Below are 24,136 nucleotides of genomic sequence, written 5' to 3'. Positions count from 1 at the left end.
TAGATACGCTCAAAGTCGCAGAAGTTCGCTAAGAAATGCTTCGCATTTAAAAAAGCTACGAAAATTTGGGACGGTCCACACATACGCACTGCAGGGGGCCACCTCATCACGCGCAGTGGAACCTGTACGTCTCGGAGGACCATAAAACGGCGCCAGGTACCCTACTGTCTACGGCGCACAGCCTACCTGCTCACGCGACATCATCCAGGGCATGGAGTTTTTGAATGACAAAGGTGGCATTATTGATTTGCAGGCCATGTCGATCAGTTTCTCCGCCGAGCACGCTGTGGCGATGGAATATAGCACCAAACGACGTACTTCCTTAGGGATCACCGATGGCCACGTCACGCCGCTTCCCTGTGCAAGCCTGATGATCGCCGTCAACTCTCAGGATGCTCTTCCGGACAGCAGCGCATTCGTAGAGAATGACCACAGCTTCATCCTGGACCGCGGTGTCTCCGTCCCTAGATGTACTGTGTGCTTGAAACAAAGAAAATTTCATGTTATGATCGCTTATTTCACCCAGGAATATCAGAACCTGAACAGGGGCGCTTCCATTGCCTTCCTCGAAGAAATTCAAGAAGAAAGTGACGAAATCGCCTTCGCCGACGTTTAGCGCGAATCAGACAACGCTTTCAAGTCTGTTCACATCTTCGACGTGAATCCGGCTCTACCGCAAGGAAAACAGAAAAGGTTAAGAGCTTTGCAGCGCCGCTACAGCGAGTGTTTCACGTCAACTTCGAAATTACGTCAGACGCCCCTTGCAAAGCACCTGATAATCACCGAAGACGGCGCCCACCCTACGCGACAGTCACCTTACCGCGTGTCTGCGCACGAGCACGAAGCGATCCAGGCACAAGTTAAACACATGCTCGCTGACGCCTTCATATAACGTCGAAACGTCCCTGGCCTGTCCCAGTTGTGTTCGTGAAGAAAAAGGCGGCACAATGTGGTTCTGCGTCGAATACCGGCGACTGAAAAAAATCTAAAAATACGTATACCCACTCTCACAAATCGACGACGCCCTAGACCACCTTTTCCATGCCAAGTACGTGTCTTCGATGGACCTGACAACCGGCTACTGGGAAACTGAGGTTGACGAAAAAGACCGTGAGAAGACAGCGTTTATCACGTCGGACCGACTGTACGTGTTCAAGGTAATGCCGTTTCGATTGTGCACAGTGCCAGCAATATTTCATTTCAAAGAGCCTTGGATACTGTACTAGCCGGCTTAAAATGGCACAACTGCCTCGTCTACCTCAACGACATCGTTGTATTTTTCCAGCATTTCGACGAACACCTCGCGCGGTTAGAGGCTGTGCTGGAAGACTTCCGTACGTCTGGGTTAATGATCAAAACTGAGAAGTGGCGTTTCATGTACGAGCAACTGAAGGCCACGTCGTCAACGCCGAGGAAGTGCTGCCGGACCCCGCGAAAACTGCAGCCATAGGCAACGCTCCAAGGCCAAAAAACAAATAAGGCCTGCGAAGATTCCTCGAACTGTGCACGTACTACAGAATTTTCGTCAAAAAGTTCGTAAAAATCGCCGAGGCGCTCACGCGCTTGACAAAAGACAGCGTTGAGGTCTGCTGGGAGGAAACGCAGCCAAGCGCGTTCTGTGAACTACAAAACCGCCTACAGCGCCCTCCTGTGTTTGCACATTTTAACGAATCAGCAGAAACAGAAATGCGCACAGCCGCAAGTAACCTAGGCTTGGGTGCTGTCCTTGCCCAAAAGCAGAGCGGCTGCGGAAACGTAGTCGCTTACGCCATCCGCGGCCTATCGAAAGCAGAAAGGAACTACTCGGCCTCGCAAAAAGTGTGTCTTGTCATAATATGGGCTATTTCAAAGCTTCGCCCGTACGTCTATGGCAGAGGCCGTTTAGGGTGGTAACAGACCACCATGCACTGCGTTGGCTCGCAAATTTTAAGGATCCTTCTGGCCGACTGGGGCGATGGAACCTTCGCCTGCAGGAATATGACGTCACCATCGTTTACAAATCCGGCAGTAAGCCTTCGGACGCCTTTCACATGCTCCAGTCGACCCGCCTCCACTGGACTCCGATGAAGATGCCACGTTCTTCGGCAGCCTGACGGAAAACCGCCCAGCAGCGTGCCGACCCCGAAATGCGCGTCGTGATCGACTATCTCGAAGGTCAAAGCGTCGCCGTGCCGAGCGCTTTTAAGTGCAACTCTGCTGCGTTCTGCTTGAAGAAATTGCTGCCCATGAAGAACTTCGACCCTACAACGAGAACGAAGTACCTTCTTGTCATCCCCGGTGTCCTCCGCGACTAAAGCTTGCAAGCGTGACATGGCGAACAAGCATCAGGGCACCTCAGCACGGCGCGCACGCTCGGAAAGATCAATACAAAGTGCTACTGGCCCAAACTCACATCCGACGTTACCCTCTACGGCAGGAGCTCCCGTGATTGCCAGCGCCGGAAAACGCCACTGACTAGACTCGCCGGGCTTCTGCAGCTGATGGGTGTACCATCGAAGCCCTTCCAACAGATCAGCACGGACCTTCTTAGCCTATGGATTATCGTATTTGCGGACTACATGACGCGCTACGCAGAGACCGCCGGGTCCCCAGAGGGACAGCAGAAGATGTCGCCAAATTTTTCATCCACTAAGTGGAGCTGCGACATGGAGCCCCTGAAGCCCAAATCACTTCAGAGCCTATGCAAGGGGTCTTGCGCTACAGCAGCACGCATCACTGGAAGACGATGGCGTACCACCCCCAGACGAACGGACTCACCGAACGCCTCAACAAGACGATCGCGGATATGATGTCTATGTCGACGTTGAACATAAGACGTTGGACGCTGTTCTCCTACATGTCACCTTGGCGTACAACACAGCTGCCGAAGAAACTACGCAGATGACTCCATTCGACCTGGTCTACGGACGACGGCCCACGACGATGCTCGACGCCATGCTACCGTATGTAGAGGATGAAGACTTCAATGCCGACTTCCAAGCCTATCTGCAACGTGCGGAGGAAGCCCACCAGCTTGCTCGAGTGTGCAGCACCTAGTTGATGCCTGACGCTAAAACCTCCGACTCCGGGACGCCGATTATTACCCACGTGATCTTGTGTGAGTTTGGACTCTAATCCGACGCTGTAGACTCAGTGACGAGCTCATGCGGCGATATTTCGGCCACTACAGAATTCTATGACGACTTGGCCAACTCATCTACGAGCTTGTCCCCGACGGTGACTCCGGCACATCACGGCGACGCACGCGACCCGAAGTCGTCCACGTTGTTCGTTTGAAACCATGCTACGCAATATGACAGACTCTTCTTTGCAATACCAGTTCATTATTAGCATGGGTTCATGCCCTATTAGAGGGGGGTAATGCCGCCAGCAGTGCCTTCTGGTTTGTAATTTTGCGTAAATAATTGCGAGCGTCTCACAGCCGGAGTTCTTATCTAAGTTCGAAGCGAAGCCCGCGTTTCCTTCTCTCTCTCTTCTGTATGCCGCACAGGGTATCTGAATTGATAGGGATAGAGCCTCACCCTATCGTAACTAGCGAAGCCTTATCTTTATGATGGTCTCAAAAAGAATAAGGCCGGGGCACAAAAGGCCCGCACCAGAAAGCCGCGGCGTCCTTTTCCCGCCGACGCTCGTCGGTGTACGTTGTCGTTTTGTTGGCTACTCCTTTGCCGCTTTCATTTTCCTTGAGTTGACTGCGGAGCACAACTTCACTCCAATAAATCTTGTTTTCTGAAAGAACATGGCATCGTTCTTGGCTACCTCACAATGTAGCTGTTTGCTTGTGAACAAGGCAGCTCGCATACCTGCGAACTGTTCGCAACAGCACTGTCTTCCCTACTCTCTGCCTTACTGAGCCCTTCAGGGCTTCGGTTCCTTTGACTGAGATCTATTTCCTGTTCAGCTATTGAACGGCAAGACTTACGTCTACTAGGCTTAATCTGCACTCAGCTTGACGAAATGTTGAGAGCGTTCTGAACTCCTACCTCGTTCCTCAGCTGGCGTGGTCTCTATGACATCGTCTACAGGGTTTCGTGCTTCGTTGTTGGTGGTGCACTTCTTTAACCCCGTTTCTTCCACCATGGAACCTTCACAGACTGCCTTGGCAGTGAGCTCTCTTGCCTTGGAACGGTTTAGGGCCTCCAGTGATACATCACTTGCCCTAGACTTTTCTTAGGCTTTATACTACACCGCCACTACATCTACAAATGTCCGATTTCTTTACTAATTGCCTCACCTTTACGATGCAACGTTTTCACTCTTCTTCTAACGCTTGCATCTTCCTCGGATGGTCTTACTCCATGCGCTTAAATTGCTATCTGCGCTTGTTTCTTTCTTTCCTCCCAACGCTCCTTTTCCTCTTCCTCTCTCTTGAGCTGAAGGTACTGGATGCACTCTTGCAGTTTCTCACCGTCCTCCCCGATTGTCTGCGAATTCTGACCAGGTAGAGAAATCGCTTTGATGATTTCTATACCACAATGAGCTTCACATTTGTGAGCTTGTCGCTGGCGTTCGACTCATTGTAAACGATCACCAGTTCATACTCGGCAATCCGATCTTCGACATCTTGGTCTTCGGCACCGCGAAAGATGGGTGGATTACGTTGCCGGAGTAGGCCAGGGCAGAAGAGAGGCGCAGGCGCGGGATCTGGCGAGCCCTGAGACGGTCCCGAATCATTCATCGCCAAAGGTCGTCGTAGTGTTCGGCTGTGAAGTTCCAGCAGTTCCAGGGTGAGGACCAGATGGTTCCCAGCACCTCCACCAGTTCAAATGGGGTGTTTTACAGGCAGGAGTTGACCCGAGGAAGCAGCGGTTTACTTTGCCCAAGACATAACACGAAACAGGCCAGCGATCACAGCACGTCGCCTTTCTCTTCCCTCTTCCTTGAGCCCCTTGTCCACCACTGCCTTCATTGCAATATATATATATATATATATATATATATTTGATGATTATTTATTCAAAATGCCTGACAAGCCCATTAAAGGGCATTGAGTAAGGGGGGCATCAGTATATACATTGCAAAAGAATACAGACAAAACGTAAAAAAACAAGAAAATACAAATGATTCTATTTCTTTCATAGTGTAGGTGTTGCTTAAAAAATTAGCTTCCATTGTATGTTGACAGGAAGCCATAATTTATATTTTGTATTGTGCGACCAGGGGAGCGAACGCTTTAGCTTCAAGATCAAGATTAGTATAACTGTATTTCTTAAGTGAATTATAAACGTAGAATAGGAAGACACATACTTTTCTCGCAGCAGACTCCTTGAAAACACCTGCCCCGAACTTTTCCACCCAGTCCTGTACATACTTCTCGGGCATAGCATGTCGTGTTTGGGTGAGTGCACTCGTTTACACTGTTACCTGTAAGTGAGGACAGAAAAGTAGACAGGCTAGTTAATCAGAAATGTACAAGAATACACAAAGCCGGCTGGAATGCCTGTGTTGTATGGACCACAATTATGTCACTCTTGTTATTTGAGTAAGCTAAGCACATTCTACCAAATGTCTATTAAGCCACGATACAAAATATATTGATAAAGTTGCCTAATTTCCATGAAGTTCATTATTACCTGCTGCCTAGTTCTCACAAGAAGATCCGACAGATCCCACGGAATGTGGGAATCGATTTAATGCGAAGCAGTCAGCAAAAAGGTGCATACATTTCGCTTCATGTTTTTGAGAAAAATGAAGCCATTCATGTGTCATGAAATGAGGTTTACTGTGGCATGTTTGTCCTGCATACATGCATGTACAACCTAGTATACAGGTTGTTTCAAGAAATGTGTCCAACCTGCTAAAAAAATCAGGAAAATGCGCTATTTGCTCGGGGTTTTCAGAATTGTATTTTTTCTGTATCGGCAGGAATGGTAAGGTAGTTAAGGACATCATTTAGGAGAGTAATTAAAAAGTTAAATAAATAACTTTAATTAGTGGAGTTAGGTGATTGTGTCAAATGGGAGAATTGAAGTTCTTCATGCAAGGAACCCATCCGAGCTTTGAGATTTCGAAAAAGCGTCCTCTAGTAATTGTTGTGGTGTAATGAAATTCAACCAAATCCAACAGCTTTCAACCGCGAAAGCCAACGAATTCGGTTGAATTTCATTACTTCGTAATTATTACTAGACGCCGCGTTTTCGAAATCTCAATGTTGGGATGGGTTTCTGGCATGAAGAACTTCAATTCTTCTATTTGACTCAACCACCTAACTCCACTAATTAAAAAGGTAATTATGTTAACCTTCCTAATTGCTGCCTCAAGTCATGTCTCTCATCATCTTAAGATGCCTAGCGCTAGAGAAAAAGTCATTCACTCATTTTGGACGTCTCAGAAGAATATAGCAGTTGCGTTCTTCCATGTTTCTGTTTAGGTTTCGCCATTGAATTTGGTTGAATTTCAATACTTCGTAATTATTACAAGATGCCAGTTTTTCGAAATCTCAAGGATGGATTGGGTTTCTGGCATGAAACCCAATCCATTTGACACAACCATTTGACACAACCACCTAACTCCACTAATTAAAATGTTAATTAATTTAACTTTTTTTAATTACAGTCCTAAATAATTTCTTTAACCATCTTAAAATCCCTGCCACTACAGAAAAACCAATTCTGAAGGCAGCAATCAAATATCGCATTTTCCAGATTTTTTAGAAGGTTGGACACATTTCTTGAAACACCCTGTATAATATGCTTATGAAACATATAGCCTGGTGTGTACAATTCGTGACCGGTCACTTAGATAGTCACGCACTCATGTCCTGTAGTACCAATTTTGGAATATATACAGGGAATGGAATGGCCGCGAGCACTTGAGGACAGTGTCACGTAGATTATGACGTATATGACATACAAGTCCTGTTTTTTTTATATTACCGCCTGTCATTTATGATCGTCATACAGTGACATCGCGCAACACCTAATTTTTGTATATATCAGGCAGTGAAGCGGCCTCGAGCACACCTGAGCGTAGCATGTAAGTCAGGCTTTACATGAGCTGCATATCATGATTCTTATGTTAAAAGCTAAAGAAAGAAGGTGGCTTTTAAGGGCTCGTTTTTCTATTTTAGAAACAATATTAATGAGAACTAACAGACAATAATGTCGAGGATGTATAGGAGATGTTATTTGTAATAATTGGGATATAGATGTGAAGAAAGTAAAATGGGCGAAAAGATGACTTGCCGTCGGCAGGGACCGAAGCTGCCATGTTCGAATAACGTGACCGATGCTCTACCACTGAGCTACGTCGGCGGTCATCCCCCCCTCCACTTTATAGGGTATATATGTGCGTTTAAACTTAGGAATGTTAGGGAGCGCCGATCGCAGCCATGGCGGCGAGTGTGGAACACTTTTTTCTGTCTTTTCGCGTCAAGTAACCCGTGATCTTTTTTACGAGTTGACAGTGACTCATAAACTCTCACATACTACCTGAAGGCATCAAGTCTGCCAGAACAAGACCGTTGCTATGAATGAAGGAAAGAAGGTGGTTTTTAAGGGCTCGTTTTTCTTTGTTAGAAACAATATTAATGAGAGCGAAAGATGATAAGATGGACGAAAGCGGACAAAAAGGTGGTATTCAGGTAGTATGCGAGTGATTATTGGTCAGCTGCCAGCTCGTTAAAAATATCACGTGTTACGTGACGTCAAAACGCAGAAGAAACAGTGTTCCACACTCGCCGCCATGACTGCAATCGGCGTTGACTCACAATCCTAGGTTTAAATGCACATATATGTCATATAAAGTGGACGGGGGGATACCCGAAGCCGTAGCTCTGTGGTAGAGCATCAGACGTGTTATCCGAAGGTCGCAGGTTCTGTCCCTGCCGGTAACAAGTCATCTTTTCGTCCACTTTCTTCACATTTATATCCCAATTATTACAAATACAATGTCCTATATTTTTCTTGGCATTACTGTCTGTCAGTTCGCATTATTAATTTTTCTAACGAAGAAAAACAAGCCCTTAAAAGCCACCTTCTTTCCTTCATTCATAGCAAGGGTCTCATTCTGGCAGACTCGATGCCTTGAGGTAGTATGAGAGGGATTATAGGCCAGCTGCCAGCTCCTAAAATGATCACCTGCTACGTGACACGAAAAGGCAGAAAAAGGAGTGTTCCACACTCGCCATCATGGCTGCAATTGCGGCTGACTGACACTGTTAGGTTTAAATGCACATATACGCCATATAAAGTGGACGGGGCGATGACCGCCGCCGTAGCTCAGTGGTAGAGCATCAACGCGTTATCCGAAGGTCGCAACTTCGGTCCCTGCCGGCAACAAGTCATCTTTTCGTCCACTTGCTTCGCCTTTATATTCCAATTATTACAAATAACATCTCCTGTACTTTTCTTGGCATTATTGTCTGTTAGTTCTGATTAATAATGTTTCTCAGAAAGAAAGACGAGCACTAAAGGCACCTTCTTTCCTTCATTCATAGCAAGGGTCTCGTTCTGGCGGACTTGATGCCTTCAAGAATTATGCGAGGGATTATCGGCCAGCTGCCAGCTCGTAAAAAAGATGACGTGTTGCGTGACACAAACAGGCAGAAAAAAGAGTTCCACATTCGCCGCCGTGACTGCGATCGGCGCTGACTGACACTCCCAGGTTTAAATGCACATATATGCCATATAAAGTGGAGGGGGGATCACCGCCGCCGTAGCTCTGTGGTAGAGCATCGAACGCGTTATGCGAAGGTCGCAGAATCGGTCCGTGCCGAGGGAAAGCCATCTTTTCGTCCACTTTCTTCATATTTACATCCCAATGCTTTCAAATAACATCTCTTATACTTTCCTTGGAATTATTGTCTGCTCTCAATAATTATGTTTCTAACAAAAAAAAACGAGCCCTTAAAAGCCACCTTCTTTCCTTTATTCATAGCAAGGGTCTCGCTCTGGGAGACTTGCAGCCTTTGGTAGTATGCGAGGGATCATTGGTCAGTTGTCAGCTCGTAAAAAAGATCACGTCATATGTGACACGAAGAGGCAGAAAAAAGAATGTTCAACACTCGCCGCCGTGGCGGCGATCGGCGCTGACTAACACTCCTAGATTTAAATGCATATATATGGCATGTAAAGGGGAGGGGGGCATGACCGCCACGTAGCTCAGTGGTAGAGCATCAACACGCTATCCGAAGGTAGCAAGTTCGGTCCCTGCCGGCAACAAGTCATCTTTTCGTCCACTTTCTTCACATTTATATCCGAATTATTACAAATAACATCTACTATACTTTCCTTGGCATTATTGTCTGTTAGTTCTCAATAATAATGTTTCTAACAAAGAAAAACGAGCCCGTAAAGGCACCGTCTTTCCATTATTTATAGCAAGGGTCTCGTTCTGGCAGACTTGACGCCTTCAGGTATTATGCGAGGGATTACTGGTCAGCTGCCAGCTCGTAAAAATGATCACGTGTTACGTGACGCCAAAAGGCAGAAAACAGAGTGTTCCACACTCGCCGCCGTGGCTGCGATCGGTGCTGACTAACCCTCTTAGGTTTCAATGCACATATATACCCTATAAAGTGGACGGACGGATGACCGCTGACGTAGCTCAAGGGTAGAGCATAGGACGCGTTACTCGAAGGTCGCAAGTCATCTTTTCGTCCACTTTACTTTCTTCACATTTATATCCCAATATTACAAATAACATCTCCTATACTTTCCTTGGCATTATTGTCTGTTAGTTCTCGTCAATATTGTTACAACCTGTGGCCCATGTTCGGCATACCGTCATGTCACGCTATACCACTTTTGGTTTATATCGAGCCAGGTAAACGAGCGCACCTTCACCGTGGTATGTAAGTCATGCCGTACATAACATGCATCTGATGATTTGCATGTTAGGACCTGTCCTTTATTTCTTTCATGCAGTCATGTCACGCAATACTTGTCGTTTACGTTCGTCATACTGTCACGCAGCGCAATACGAACTTTGTTGAATACTAAACTATCTCAGCGGCCGCGAGGGCACCATGAGCGTGGCCGGTAAATTATGCCGTAACATACCTGATGTCATAATTTGTCTGCCACAAGCTGCCGTTTACGTTCACCATACAGTCATGTCACGCCATACCAGTTTTAACTTTAAATATTGACTTTAGGCAAGTAATGTGACTTGCAAAATTTGAGAACGTCTTCAGAAACCCTCACTGCATTATTTGCGATAAAGATAGTCTCACGTATACCATTTTTTGCAAGCTACATAGACACCCCGTGAAATACTAGAAGAACCACGTGACTAAAGTCTTCACGTGCCAGCAAACGTGCTGCTCTATGCCGTGGTTTGAGCGAACGAAATCAGCTGATGCATGGAAACCTGTAACCACATGTGTTCCGCCATGATGGAACAAAACGAACGTTGCCAGACCCTGAGACGCTCCCTATATTTGACGGTTGTAATCAGTTTTCTTCTACCAACCTATACCAGCAACGCGCTGTTCAGGGAACATGAGCTGTGTTTGGATGCCTGAAGCTGTGTGTTAGTGTAGCGTTGTCTGTGCAGCTGGCCCTATTGATAACAGTTAACATTTATACCTTTTTGTGCATGGTTTTTACTAGGCACACCCTACCAATAATGCATAACAAAATGTTTCTCCGTTCGCTGGCACAAGGGTCACTCGACAGATTCGCAGCTTGAAGCAAAGTGCGTAGGCCGTGGTCGCAGCGGTGGTACGACTTGCAATGACGAGACACCTGTATCCACGTTCTTTTTCAGCTCATTGCTGCCGTACTTCAGCGCAGAATGCCATAAGCAGAACAATGTCGATCGCAGCATGCAGCGACGAATGTGAGTGAGACGTCACGCGAAAGCTTCAATCAAAACTAAAGATATATGGCATACGAAATTTTATCGCCGTTAAAGAGACAAAAAAAAAACTTCGGTTGCAACTTTCAGTGCTTGTCTCATCTCTTCTTTGCCGTCCTTCCTTGTTTGCACTGAAGTTTTCAGCTTGAAAGAAAAAAGGGCTGTCACATGAAGTCGTTAGGCACGTGGCAACAGAAAACGCGCACAACGGGGCACTATGAGAACTAGACATACACGATGTAAATGAAGCTGGGACTTTAACACGACGCGGAAACCGGCGCGATCGGCCGCCAGTGCACTCTCGAGTGTTTGTGTTGATATGGTGGCGCCATATAGTAAACCAGCCTGCAAACGCAGCTTTCCGCGCACAGTAAATTGGATAAATAGCCGTCGTATTCTTTCGTAAAGGTATTCAAAATAAATGCAAAACAATATCCGAGCGTTTTTAATTGTGCAAATGCTTCTTTAGAAATGATATGTGATGGCAAGAATGACAACGTTCCAAGCTGTCAGCGTTCTTGCGGTTAGTGGTCTCGCGGCCCTACTTTTCCTCTAGAGCCAGAGTATTAACTCTATGGCGGCCGCGTCTCACCGGCTCCGTTGTAGCGGTAGGCTGATAAGTTGGCGGCAGTTTCTTGGCCCGCGTCAGCCTGTTGGCGCGCGTGACGGTGCACGTTGTAGCGAGCGTGGTTTCGTTCGCTCAAACCACGGCTGAAAGCAGCACGTTCGCTGGCGCGTGACGGCGCTAGTCACGCCGTTCTTTTCGCATTTCGCGAGCTTTCACTGCATCATGTAAAAAATAGTATACGTGATACTTTATCGCAAATAATGCAATAGGGGTTTCTGAAGACGCTCTCTAACTTCGCAAGCTCCATTTCCTACCTAACATCAATATTTAGCGAGTTAGTTAGGTAATCCTAAATAACAAATACCTAATTACTAAACAAAAGATAGTCTGCAGGGCACAAGATGACTGTCAGCAATTGGCAACTGATTTGGCTCGATTGTCTCTAATATTGCATTTTTAAAACCCTTGGCTATAGATAGCTGGGACACCCGGTGTAACATGTGTGTGCAGGTGTTGCTCAAAAAGTTAGCTTCCATTGTTTATAGATAGAAACCCGTAATTTATATTTTGTATTGTGCGACCAGGGAAGTGAACTCTTTAGCTTCAAGATCAAGATTGGTATATCTGCATCTCTTAAGTGAATTATAAGCACAGATTGGAAAGCCACATAATTTTATCGCAGCAGACGCCTTGAAAGCAGCTACCCCGAATTTCGCCACCCAAGCCTTTACATACTTCTCGGGCATAGCATGACGTAAATGGCTGAGTACACTCGTTTGCACTGTTACCTGTGAGTGAGGCCAGAAAAGTAGACAGGCAAGTTAATGGGAAATGTACAAGGATATACAACGCAGGCTGGAATGTTACGTCTGACTTGCTATTATATATATATATATATATATATATATATATATATATATATATATATATATATATATATATATATATATATATATATATATATATATATATATATATATATATATATATATATATATATATATATATATATATATATATATATATATATATATGTGGTGTCCCAAATATGACGCAGCACGATTTCACAATCGAGGAACGTCATTACGCAAAGCGCACATAGTGCAATTTTTCCCCGCTATACTCTTGTAGCCACTACTAAGTTTTATGTTAATGAGATTTAGTTAATTAGTCCTACATATGTATCTAACTCGATAAATACTCACTTAGTCATTAAAACGCCCATAAGGCGACGTAAAAATTAAGTGCTCATTTTTTTCTGGCTGATAAATAAAGCCCGCGAAATATCTAAAATATGACGCGGCTGCGCTGCCACTCGCAGAAGATGGGAGCGTAGTCTTGACTTGCTACGCCACAGTGATCCTGTTTAAAGGCGCTGCTTCCTGATGCGCGCTGCAGTCTAGTCACGCGCAATTTTCAGATTTCGCGGGCTTTCTTTATTAGCCAGGAAAGCGAACACGCAATTATTGCGTTACTGAAAATAACGGTTTAGATGTCATTTATACATGGCTACATATGACTGATTGACATTTTAATGATTAGGTGAGTATTTGTCGAGTTAGAAACACAATTAGGTCTAACCTTACGTCATTAACTAAAATTAGTTGCGGCTACTTCAGTATACTGGGAATAATATGCACGAGTTGTTTGGTCCCCCAAAAAGAGAGATTCGTTAGTAAACTTTTTGTAGCTGGTATAGTTTAGCACAATACTACTGCAATTTTCTACATAATCACCACTGAATCCTAAGTACTTTTCGTAGCACTGCACCAGTTTCTTTAGTCGCTCTTAATAGAAGTCCGCCACCTGGTAATTCTTTCCCGTTTGAGTTGGTCGGTAAACAATTTCAGTACCCACCTTGCACACATTGTCATATCTGGGCTTTTCAGTTACAATCGTGCAAATTGTAGTGCGACAGGCAAGATGAAATTCATCCAACAGACAAGTAACTGTCATTCGTCGACCTAATCACAACGCCCAAGCACTTATTGAAACAGTTTCATTGGTTTTGAGTCTGGCCTTTCCACTCCGCTCTTTTGTGATGGCTCGGCACGATTTTGTTACCTTTCCTTTACTCATCACTTGACGTCCATAAACTAGGCACAATTCTGCATAAATTTGAGAAACTTATGATCATTTTTCAAAGAATGTTTGAATTAGAGCTCGCGCTTCGCAACATGCGCGAGCAACGATTTTTTCAGGCATTGTCGTTTGCATTTCCCGACAAGCAGAGGACTGAGTCAGAAACATAAATTCAGTACCTTCGCGATGAATTAACACATGGCGCTTCACTATGAATTCTTCATTCTAATGTCTAAATATTTAAATATTAGCAAGCGGCCCTTACGTTTTGAAAAGCCCTCGTATATTTGTGTATACATGCGTGAATAAAGTGTTGTTTATTACCTAGCGATTGTGCTGCTCCTTCATTGCGGAGACGCATGCGGGGTTCGTGCAGCAGGCATTTCGCGCTTTTTAGTTGTGTTGGTGACCCTATTGATTTTTTCTCGGCCTTGCACACTCACCAAGAGTACAGAGTAGCAATCGTTGTCATTAAAAAGTGTTTGGTGGTGAGTGGGTGAAGGCGGTTGGGCTGCCAGTAGAATGTTTTCGAACTGCTGGCTTATGGTACAGTAACTACCGTAATACCGTTCTGCTGTGGTCGGCATGCACCCGTTTTACTCCAAACACGCGTATCAACCATTGTATTCAAATTGCTGTACGACTCCAACAACTACCGCACGTCTCGCCATCTAAGCTCGCTAGATGCAGACTACGAATGTACAGTAATATCATGGTTTACTCTTTGTTGGGCAGTGGCACATATACGCCCACGTTTTATTCCTCGTTTTCTATGCTGTAGCTCTTTAAGACAGATCGTGCTACCACATACAAACTACTTACTTCATCTATTGAGCATACTACAATAGAAGAACAACGGAAACTTTATTGTCAAATCAATGAGATTTGAGTCCGGCGTCTTTTTAGTGGGTCTGGGCACCCACCGCGGACGCGGTTCCGAGACCTTGTCTCGAAGCGGCTTCCTCGGCACGCTGGACGGCCCAGATTTGTGCTGTCAGGTTCGAGCTGAGAAGTGCGGTCTTCCAGCGCGAGCGGAGGCTGCCGGTGGAAGAGACAGATGAATCGGCACTGTTCGACTTGTCTATTAAGCCCTGACACTCCCACAACATGTGGCTAAGCGTGGCAACCTCGCCACACGAGCTGCATCTGTTTGTAGTGTAAATATCTGGATACATGCCGTGCATGAGTCTGGGGTTTCTGTACGAATCTGTTTGTAATTGTCTGTAGTGTACCGCTTGCGTCCTGTTTAGCCTATCGTGAGGGGATGGATATACGCGTCTCTGTAACTGGTAGTGTGTCGTGATACCGTGAAACCTGGTCATACGATCCTCCCACGCCCAGACGTTTGCCGTACCCCGCGGGGGCTCTGGTTCCTCCGGTGATGCTCGGTGAGTGAGGCCTCGAGCAACACGGTGAGCCGCTTCGTTTGGGGTGCTCAGTCCGGTGTGTGCCGGTATCCACAGCAAGTGCCTTCGGTTATCGAAGTCGACCTCTCCTGGATGTACGGGGTGTCGCTGTAGTATGTGGCACGCCTCTTGCGAGATGCGCCCGTTCGCAATATTGCGAATCGCTGTTTGCGAGTCAATGATCCTATTTACTCATTTTCGTGACATTTCTTCTAGATGGGAGCATGCAAGAAGTCGAGGAGCATTTTTTTTTCGTGTCGGCATTTCAGTTCTGGTGTTTTTGGGGCCAATTTCAAGCAAGAGAAACATGTCGGGTGAATAAATAATGTCTTTCTTCCACTACAATAACCAATTAGCAAAAACTATCAGCTGTTTTTCGTGTTGTTTAAGCACGAATAGATAAACTGTGTGTGTTTTACGAAAATCAGAGTATTTCACCTGCTTAAAGTTAGGCTTAGCCTGCATAGCGATAGCATGGTGTCTGTTTTACAACGGAGCAGATAAGAGTTTCGTTATACTATGTGGCGACGCCAGAAAACTAGTATCATCAAGATTGAGCACGCTCTCTCCATCCTTTTCATCTTCTGTTTCGCTGCCAGAATGCGTGCGCGGAATTGTCCAGCGTGCGATGCAATAACTCTGATGGGCGAGATAATGATTACAGAGAAAACGACCACAGAGACAGAGAGAGAAAGAAAGACATAGAAAACAGGAAGAAGCGAGCAATAAAAAGAAAGAAAGAGAGGGAGGGAGGGAAGCAAGAGAAAAAAGATAGAAAGGCAGAGGAAAAATAGAGAGAACGAAAGAGATAGAAAAAGAGAGAGAAAGAAGAGCAAGCATTACCATGTATAAGTACAGTATAGCAAGGGGTCGCAAGCGGAAGTGATTCTGAATAGGAAGAAAAAAATAGGGCCACACCACTAGCTTCATTACTTCCTCTGTCCTTGGACAACTAGAGCGTAGCTGCTCCAGTTGTTTTCTAAAGCTAAGAAGAGCCGTCTCACTGCTCAGGTACGTTTTGAGCTATTCAAGAGCTTGCCAGACAAATCTGACAATAGTGAAGTCAATCAATCAATCAATCAATCAATCAATCAATCAATCAATCAATCAAAAACTTTTATTTTCACCATTTCATACATAGTCGAAGAGCAATGGTCGCGTGATGACTTGTGTTTTGAGAGAGCATCGGTTCTTCGGAAGCACTCACCACCTGAACTTGACGGGTACACGACGGCGGTGCGACTGGTGCTCAACGAGCAAAAAAGAAGTGCGCACGGAGTACATGTGCATTGCGTGCAACCTTCCACTACGTGCAAAATTCTTCGCACCATTTCACAAGGAAAAGTAAACTGTCTCAAGTGCACAGGGGGACAAATGAGACCCAATTAATTAAAGTGGCCTAAGTGGACAGTAGGACATATGGGGTCCCACTTTTGTCTGTGCAGGAAAACATTCTAGACTTTCGGAATGTCTTTATTGGAAACAAGAAGTGATCAATAACTCACTAAAATGTTTTTAACACGTGAATATTTGTTTACTTATAGTGCTCACCAAAGAGTTACCATGCAATAGAACAATCACTGCTAAACATCATAATAATGGCTGCAGGTGGTCAAGCGTCGGCTTTCCCGACGTCAGTGGTGCCGACACAACGCTTCATCGGGTAGATTACATAGGGCCAATGACTCACTCCCGAAATCGGCTGAAGAACGGGAGGCCCATGTCGGACCCAAACTAGCCAGCCCACATCGGTCCAATGTCGCCAAGCCCATACCAGGCTGGCATCGGGCCGATCTGGGTGAATGGAGTTCGAGCGTGATTCATGGACTTCGGGCAATATGGCTGCAGGCCATTGGTGACGTTCGGCCTAAATCGGTCCTGTCAGTGTGCTACCTGCGATATTACATTTTTCAGTGTTCTCGGTGACGCCCTTAAAGACCTATTCAATGGATTCATTGTTGACGGCCAGAAGCAGACCTCTTTGTATGAAAGACGCACAGTCTTGCTGCCAAAGGAGGCGATGGACTCTACCGACCCATGGTCGTTCAGGCCAATTACCCGCCTTAACAGAGACTGCAAGCTGGTCCCTACGATCCTCGGTCTCCGGCTGAGACCTTTCTTGTCCGACATAGATAGACTGTTCAGGGATATGTTCTAATATGCTAGCGATAGGAAAAACACTGGTACCTTCGTAACGATAGAACAAGCAAAATGATCCGACAGGTAAAACGGGACCACCTATACAGTAATATGAGAGTGTTCGGTCTTACAGAGCCCATGTGAGCTGCGTCGATTTCCTGTACACCGACTTGTACAGCCGGCTCTTCATCAACAGCACAGAAAAACGAAACTTTAGGGTCGAGAGAGACATTCAGCAGCGATGTCCAATCGCATCGATGCTTTTTATTTTTCACCTGGATCCCCTGATTAGAATTAGGCAAGCTGGCAGAATACTCAAGGTGACCATGGTGATGACCATAGTGATGATGATGACCATGGTAAGGCTGCGAGCAGTTAGCATCACCGCTTACGCGAATGAAATCTCTGTGCAAGGCTTTCTTTCGGGCTAATTGGTAATCTGTCTCAGCTGTGTACGTGCGACATCTCTGTGTTCATGCGCGTCCACACCAGCTTTCTCTTGTTTATGGAAGTTTTTGATGAATACGCCAGGTTATCGGGTACTACTTGGCTAAATACAGGAAACAGCAAAGCCCTCCATTTCAGGTCCTTATGTGGCTCTTTGCCTGATGGTATTCAATATGTGTATGCAGTAAAAGCCCTCAGCGTCTACTATCTAGACGGACAACAGGTTACAAGCAAGAATTGGGAGGACGCGTTGCAGAGAGTCGCCCATGTTTTCGCGTATGCTGATCATATCTTTCTGTCGTTTACCGCAAATTTTACACTAGTCAAAACGAAAGCATGCGCATATGCTTTCTACATCAGCCACATTGCGATCCTACCTTTTTGCAAGCCGCCTAGCTTCATTGGCCAGGGTCTTCCTCTGGGACGGCAACACGGGGAAGATATATAAAAAAGTTTTAACGCCTTCGAAATCGCGTGGAGGGCTCAGCCTGCATGATGTCCCGACATTCACTAAGGCGTTAGCTAAGAAAGCAGCATATAAATTGTTCCAGGACAACAGAAATCCTGGTCGTAGCCCATTACTCTACTGATGCAGAACTCTGCACTGCAATCACACCAGAAACGTACTCCGCACTACAAGCAGAACACCCGCATGTTTTACAGCGAAAGCTGTTATGAGATCATTTCTCCGGCCGTTTTTGGCGCCGTAGTTGTCCGCCGCCGCCGCCGCCGCTGCCGCCGCTGCCGCCGCCGCCGGTGTCCGTAACCAGTATCGCTCGAAATAAGAAAAAAAACTAAATAAGAAAGAAATTCCAGGATGGAACGAGGTTCGAACCTGGGCCCTCTGCGTGGGAGCCCAGTATTCAACCTCTGAGCCATGCCGGTGCTTGAAACTGCTTTGCAAAAAGGTCCTACACAGGCTTCATGTCGGGAAGGAACCACATTAGCATATGCAATATAGCGTGGTAGAAGATTAAAATAAGCACCAAGCGTCGCACAACGCGAATTCTGTAACCAGGCGTCAAACAATTGCGAATTGCGCAACGAGTAGGTTGTTGAATGCTTCCAACCCATTACAAAAGGGCTCTGCCATAATTCTTCATCGTCATCAGGCGCAGAATCAACAAATTGCGCATAATCCCTTACATGCGTTTAGCAGGTACCAACGCTCTCTGTAGAATGACGGAAAATGGCACAGTGCCTGCTGCCCTACTTCTAAAAAATTACAATTATTTATAGCGTAGTGGGTTCCTCGCAAGTGCACTTGTATTGGTTGCCAAGGAAGCCCATAAGCGCATGATCCACTTCCTCGGGGTCTCAGTAAGATTACAATGATTTATAGCGTAGTGAGTTCCTCGCAAGTGCACTTGTATTGGTTGCCAAGGAAGCCCATAAGCGCATGATCCATTACCTCGGGGTCCCAATAAAGTTCTTCGCCCCCCCCCCGTCTCTCTTCCACGTCAACGTATACAGCATGACGGGAGAGGGAAATAGCGACCCAATGCAAATTACATAACTGGTGGGCCGTTTAAAGATTCCAACCCATTACAAAGGGCTGAGCCATAATTCTTCATCGTCATCAGTCGTCACGTCAACAAAGTGCACATAATGCCTTACAGACGTGTAGCTGGTGCCTCGCTTCTCCATAGAATGACGAATAATGGCTTAGTGGGTGCTTCCCAACTTCACAAAAAAGTTTGATTTGTGGCGTAGCGGGTACCTTTCTAGTGTACTTGTATTGTAGTCCCAAGAGAGCTTAACGGGCTCTAGAAACGCCGCTCTTCCAGCTTTCGCTGTGAACGCAGTAGCAAGGCTCAAGTGATCAGTTGACGGCGACGCCATAGAAGAGGACTTCGCAAAGCTTTTCCTGCACGACTTGTTGAAATCAACTGTGAGTACCACTTCGTGTTGTCTCTCGCTGTGCCTCGTGTCCTCTTGCGGTTACCTTTGATGATCAAGTTTGGGAGATAGGCCAGGAACGTGAGGGCCTATCCAAAGTAAAACACTTGAAGCGGGCGCAAACTTTGGCGCTTGTTTATGACTTTTGTCATGGCGTGTTTGTTGACGCCCTTGATCAACGGTTGTTGCAGAACGAACCAGATGATGACACTTTTCAACTTAGACGGCTACATCTGAAATTTCAGTTTAGTAGGCGGCGTCAGATTGGTAGAACAAAATGGTCTTTATTTCCCATGACGTCTCGCGACCACACAAAAGAAAGAGGCTCCAGCTAATCCCACAGACTGTGGGAGTCGATCGCACGCGAAACATTCAGCGAGAAGCTGCCTATGCGGCCCTTTAGGGGCGAAGCTCCTTAAGGCGGCACCCGTTCGTCCCTCGTGGTTGTCGTAGTCGTAGTGCGTAACCAGTCGTAACGCTAGTACCAGATCTTGACCTCCAAGGTGGTGCCGGTGGGAGATTTTTCCTGTGCGTTGTTGAACTATAAAAAATTCGCAGCGTGCGCGTTAACTAAAAGCCGAATTCTTCTGTCTCTCATTCCCCATTAGCAGCCGTTGGCATGTTCCAGTAGGAAACGTTAGTAGAAGTAGAAGTGTAAGTGTTAGCTAAAAGCCGACTTCTTCTGTCTCTCATTCCCATTAGCAGCCATTGTTTACCTCCGATGTAGTGCCTGGTGACATTTCTCCTGTGCATGATTAAACAATAAAAATTTTGTTCAAAACGCCGTTGATTGATGAAATAAACCAACGAAAGACGCCAGATGTTTTGTAAAAGCAAAACGAAAGAACGCCAGATGTTTCTAAAGCAAAACGAAAAGACGCCAGCTGCTTAACGAAAGACGCCAGATGTTTTCTAAAGCAATGGTTTTCTAAACAATGAAAATTCACAGCGTACATGTAAAATTAAAGTGAGCTGCAATCGTCATAACTCATCGAACCTTTAGTATAAACGCGCCCGATCTGACGTCGGTGATGATGTACTGGGCAGAATTCACGGAAGATTCACGGTTTACCGATGAACCTCCGCAGCTTCGCCCACTCATCATTCACTCCGTGGATATGCTGTGATTTTTTTTGCTTTTACCTAACCGTTTAAAGATGAATCAACTTGTCACCGTCATTTGTGCAGATGCGCGCATATCGTGTGCTTACAGGGCGCGTTCACTACAATGGCCCTTTAAGGGTAGCCTGGTGGGTAGCCTGATGTAACGACGATAGTCACGTGAAGTCGTATATATGTGAGTTTTCTCGGAACAAAGTGCATTCTGGGCTGCGATGATGTTCACATCATATGTGGCAGTCGTCAGCGTATACACCCTGGTTCGAGGAACTCTGTATTATACCTTGCTGTGTTGTATGTATAAATATGTAATCTTTATTACGTGCCTATAAAACATTCAGGTATCTTAGCACTAGTGGTGCCAAGGTTGACGGAAATGCGGAGTTGGGGGGCCTTCCTTGTTTCTCTTGAGTTTTCTGTTTTTGTTCCTCTCGTTCCTTCTTTGTTTCTTTTCTCTGTATTTTTCTACGTTTTTGCCTCTCTTTATTCGTTTCTTTATGTTTCATGCTCCATCTTTCTTTCTTTTTCTCCCCTTTCTCTATCTCCCTATTTTTTCGCTCTGTCTTTTTCTTTCCCTCTCTTTTATTCTTTCTGTTTATTTCTCTTTCTGCCTTCTTTCTCTCTATTTATCTTTCATATTATTTCTACGCTATATTTTATTCTCTCCCCTGCCCATCCCTTTATTCTCACCCTCACACCTCTCCTGCTCGCCCTCACTTACCTTTCCCATCTCCTTGCTATAGGGTGCCATACAAAGCGATGCTATGCTCTTCTAATGTGCCTGGAGAGCCCGACTTTTTAGGACGCTCGCCTTCCGATCGGAGGCACGCGGGTTTGAATCCCACCTTCAAAGAATTTAAGAGCTGTTCTGTTTCTCTTTCTTTCTGTTTCTTTCTTTTCTTTCTCTGTCTCTGTACTCCTTCAGCACCCACAACAGTTATTGCAACCCACGCCGGACAAAGCGGTGCACGTGTTCTTGCAGCGAAGCAGAAGAGGACGAAGAGAGCGCATGCCGGTTCATGATGATCATGATTTCTGTCCACCTGTCACGGATCAATGCTCAACTTAAAGGGGTACTGACACGAATATTTTCAGTTGTCGTTTTTTTTGCGTCAAATGAAAGGCCAAGCCCTCAAGAGCCTAGAAAAGGTAGTGATAAGCGCGAGTGCGCCCTGAAAAAGTAATTATAGTATGTTTTTAAAAGCTGGTTTCGGTTCCTACTGTACCCTGACGTCACAACACGGTATGAGCTTCTCGTCACGTGCTCGCACAATATATAGTGACGTTTCCACGCATAAGCGGCCATTTCGGAAGTTTTGATGACGTACAAGCTGCCATCGTGGAAGCTTCGGTACCTAACGTCATCACAACAAGCCAGACTGCTGCGTGAAGTCACCGGAATTTGTACTGTAGCCTGACGTCAAGCTAGTGTCGATGTCAGTAGGTGCGCCATGGAAAATTGATTTTAATATCAAATTAAAATATCTTATTAGCATTTGCTTAGCTTCACACTTGCTCAGAGCTGTCTCTGCATACAGGGGATATGTATGGCAGAGTAAACTCGCCTTCGAAAAAAGGTGTCAGTACCCCTTTAAATATCTCCATTGTTAAACATCGACACCCAGTGCTGCAAACACAAATGACGTTGCTCTGACAGCAAGCCTTTACGGGACTCTTTCCAAAACAGTTTCAAGTACTGGTAGATAGATAGATAGATAGATAGATAGATAGATAGATAGATAGATAGATAGATAGATAGATAGATAGATAGATAGATAGATAGATAGATAGATAGATAGATAGATAGATACAAACAGTCATAGTGCCTTCGCTTTGCTAAGAAATGCATCGAATTTAAAACGTGAAAAGCCGGTAGTTGATTGCGTCATGATATTTTATGCGAACGCAACCAAGAAAAGTGCGATGTCCGAAGTGGTCTGATTCGAGCAGACATACATCGGGAAGATGTCGCTGATCGTGCAATTGAACTGCATTGTAAAAACGGTGTTCTTAATGTGGATTGCATGGGCTCAATTTCCGGTGAATAAGGTTACATTCAGCGAGGAGGATTCGGATGACCGCCGACATGGAATCATGGCCGCGATCACTCTGTACTTTTAGGGGGCACTGTGAGGAAGTGCCAAGTTGCGGAGTCTGAAGAAAGAAACTTCACCGGTGGTCGCTACTGAAATGGCTGAAGCATCTGTATAGCGGATCAGATTGTCGACGCCAATAATAATACCCCGGTTTCCTGACCCGCTGCATAGCTGCGGGCCGTAGAATTCAATGACAAAGCGGTAAAACGCGTGAATCAGGCATATTGATGAGCCACGCATGCTTCAGTGGTGAGCTATGGAGATTTCTGGCATCTAATCAAATATGTGCTTGTTGGAAAATATTAATGTTCAGTTGTGTGTTCATATAACATTTGTGTGCGTGAAATAAGAATTTCGTTCGAGTTGCTTATGTGAATCGTCTCTTTAAAGATTAGGAAAAAAATCTGTGCATGGAGAGGTTTGGACGTTTATGCGGTTTGTAACGTGGTATTTTTGTACTTCGCGAGCATCTGTAGTAGGCTGAAACCCTTGTCATATAAAGTTAAAAACTACCTAAGCGGACGTGTTGCCAACCGATTTACAACTTTTTCATTCGAATTTAGTGCGCATCTTCGTTGCTGCACAAGTTAGGTAATTAATTTCACCTAATAAGCAATTGAGCGACACACATATAGTAGTGCCATTTAATCAATTCAGTAACATGTATTTAGTCGCGTCATTATAGAGAGCATAGGCATATTTTCAATATCTGGCTAGAGTTAGCTGATGCCCCTGTATAATAATACCTACGTTATAATTGTTGTAGCGCGTTGTGGCCCCAACTTGAAACAGATATTAGAGCAAGTGTCCATCAATGACATCAACGGAACACTTTTTAGCGCGAACTGAAGGTAGCTAGAGGGGCTGCAAAATTTATGTTGATGTAAAGTGCAAGTACATCCAGTTCATTGAAGGGGTTGAATTCACGCTGGAACATAGGCATCGCTGAGAGGTGCTGGAGGCTGGTCAAAGACCCTTTGTGTAACAGAACGTGAATGTATATATGCAACTTCAATAAAATTTGAGTACCCATTTTTTCAGTAACTCCTTACATTGAGTGTTGGCGATTTTATGAACGAAACATTCATTTAAATACGAACTTACCGATAACGACAGCGAAGCTAGACGTCAACACAATAAGCCCCCACTTCATAGTAATTAATATGCCTCTGCTTCCTGTCACATGTGTGGCTGACTGTCAACGGCCAGTGCTTTTAGCTGTGTGTCAAATATGTCACTTTGTCGTCACCTGTGAGAAGCTTTTCATGGTATTATCTACTAGGCATAAAGCAAGAATCAGCTGCAGTTCGTCGCATTTGAAAGAAAATACAAGGTCGCTTGAGGATAAACGTAGCTCTCCTCTCGTGCCGCTTGCATATGTCGTGACCTCTCATGCCATTCTGCTTCAGTTGACGGTTTCTACTTACTGTTGCAATGTATCCTGTGTCCTTCTCGGATGAAAAAGGCAGCGCTTCAAAGTTCACGAAGATGGCAGACAACAACGACACTGCCGCGGCTTAAAGCGAAAAAGAACGCCAAGAGTGTCCTTAACATTCGCCATTACATTGCTAAGGCCTGGA

General features: G+C 45.4%; 1 long non-coding RNA gene across 1 annotated transcript in view; it reads right to left on the bottom strand.

Moving 5' to 3' along the window:
* Positions 1-23,774, bottom strand: part of LOC119381297 (uncharacterized) — a 42,641-nt gene extending 18,867 nt beyond the window's left edge. The window contains exons 1-2 of the long non-coding RNA XR_005181365.1: positions 23,661-23,774; positions 5,248-5,364 (exon numbers count right to left, since the gene is read on the bottom strand). This is a non-coding gene — a long non-coding RNA (uncharacterized LOC119381297). The remainder of the gene's footprint in view (positions 1-5,247; positions 5,365-23,660) is intronic.
* Positions 23,775-24,136: the final 362 nt, after the last annotated feature.

This window comes from Rhipicephalus sanguineus, chromosome 2 (genome assembly GCF_013339695.2).
Source record: "Rhipicephalus sanguineus isolate Rsan-2018 chromosome 2, BIME_Rsan_1.4, whole genome shotgun sequence".
NCBI lineage: Eukaryota > Metazoa > Arthropoda > Arachnida > Ixodida > Ixodidae > Rhipicephalus > Rhipicephalus sanguineus.
Note: the sequence above shows the minus strand (reverse complement) of the source record. Positions and strands in the feature narration are given on the sequence as shown.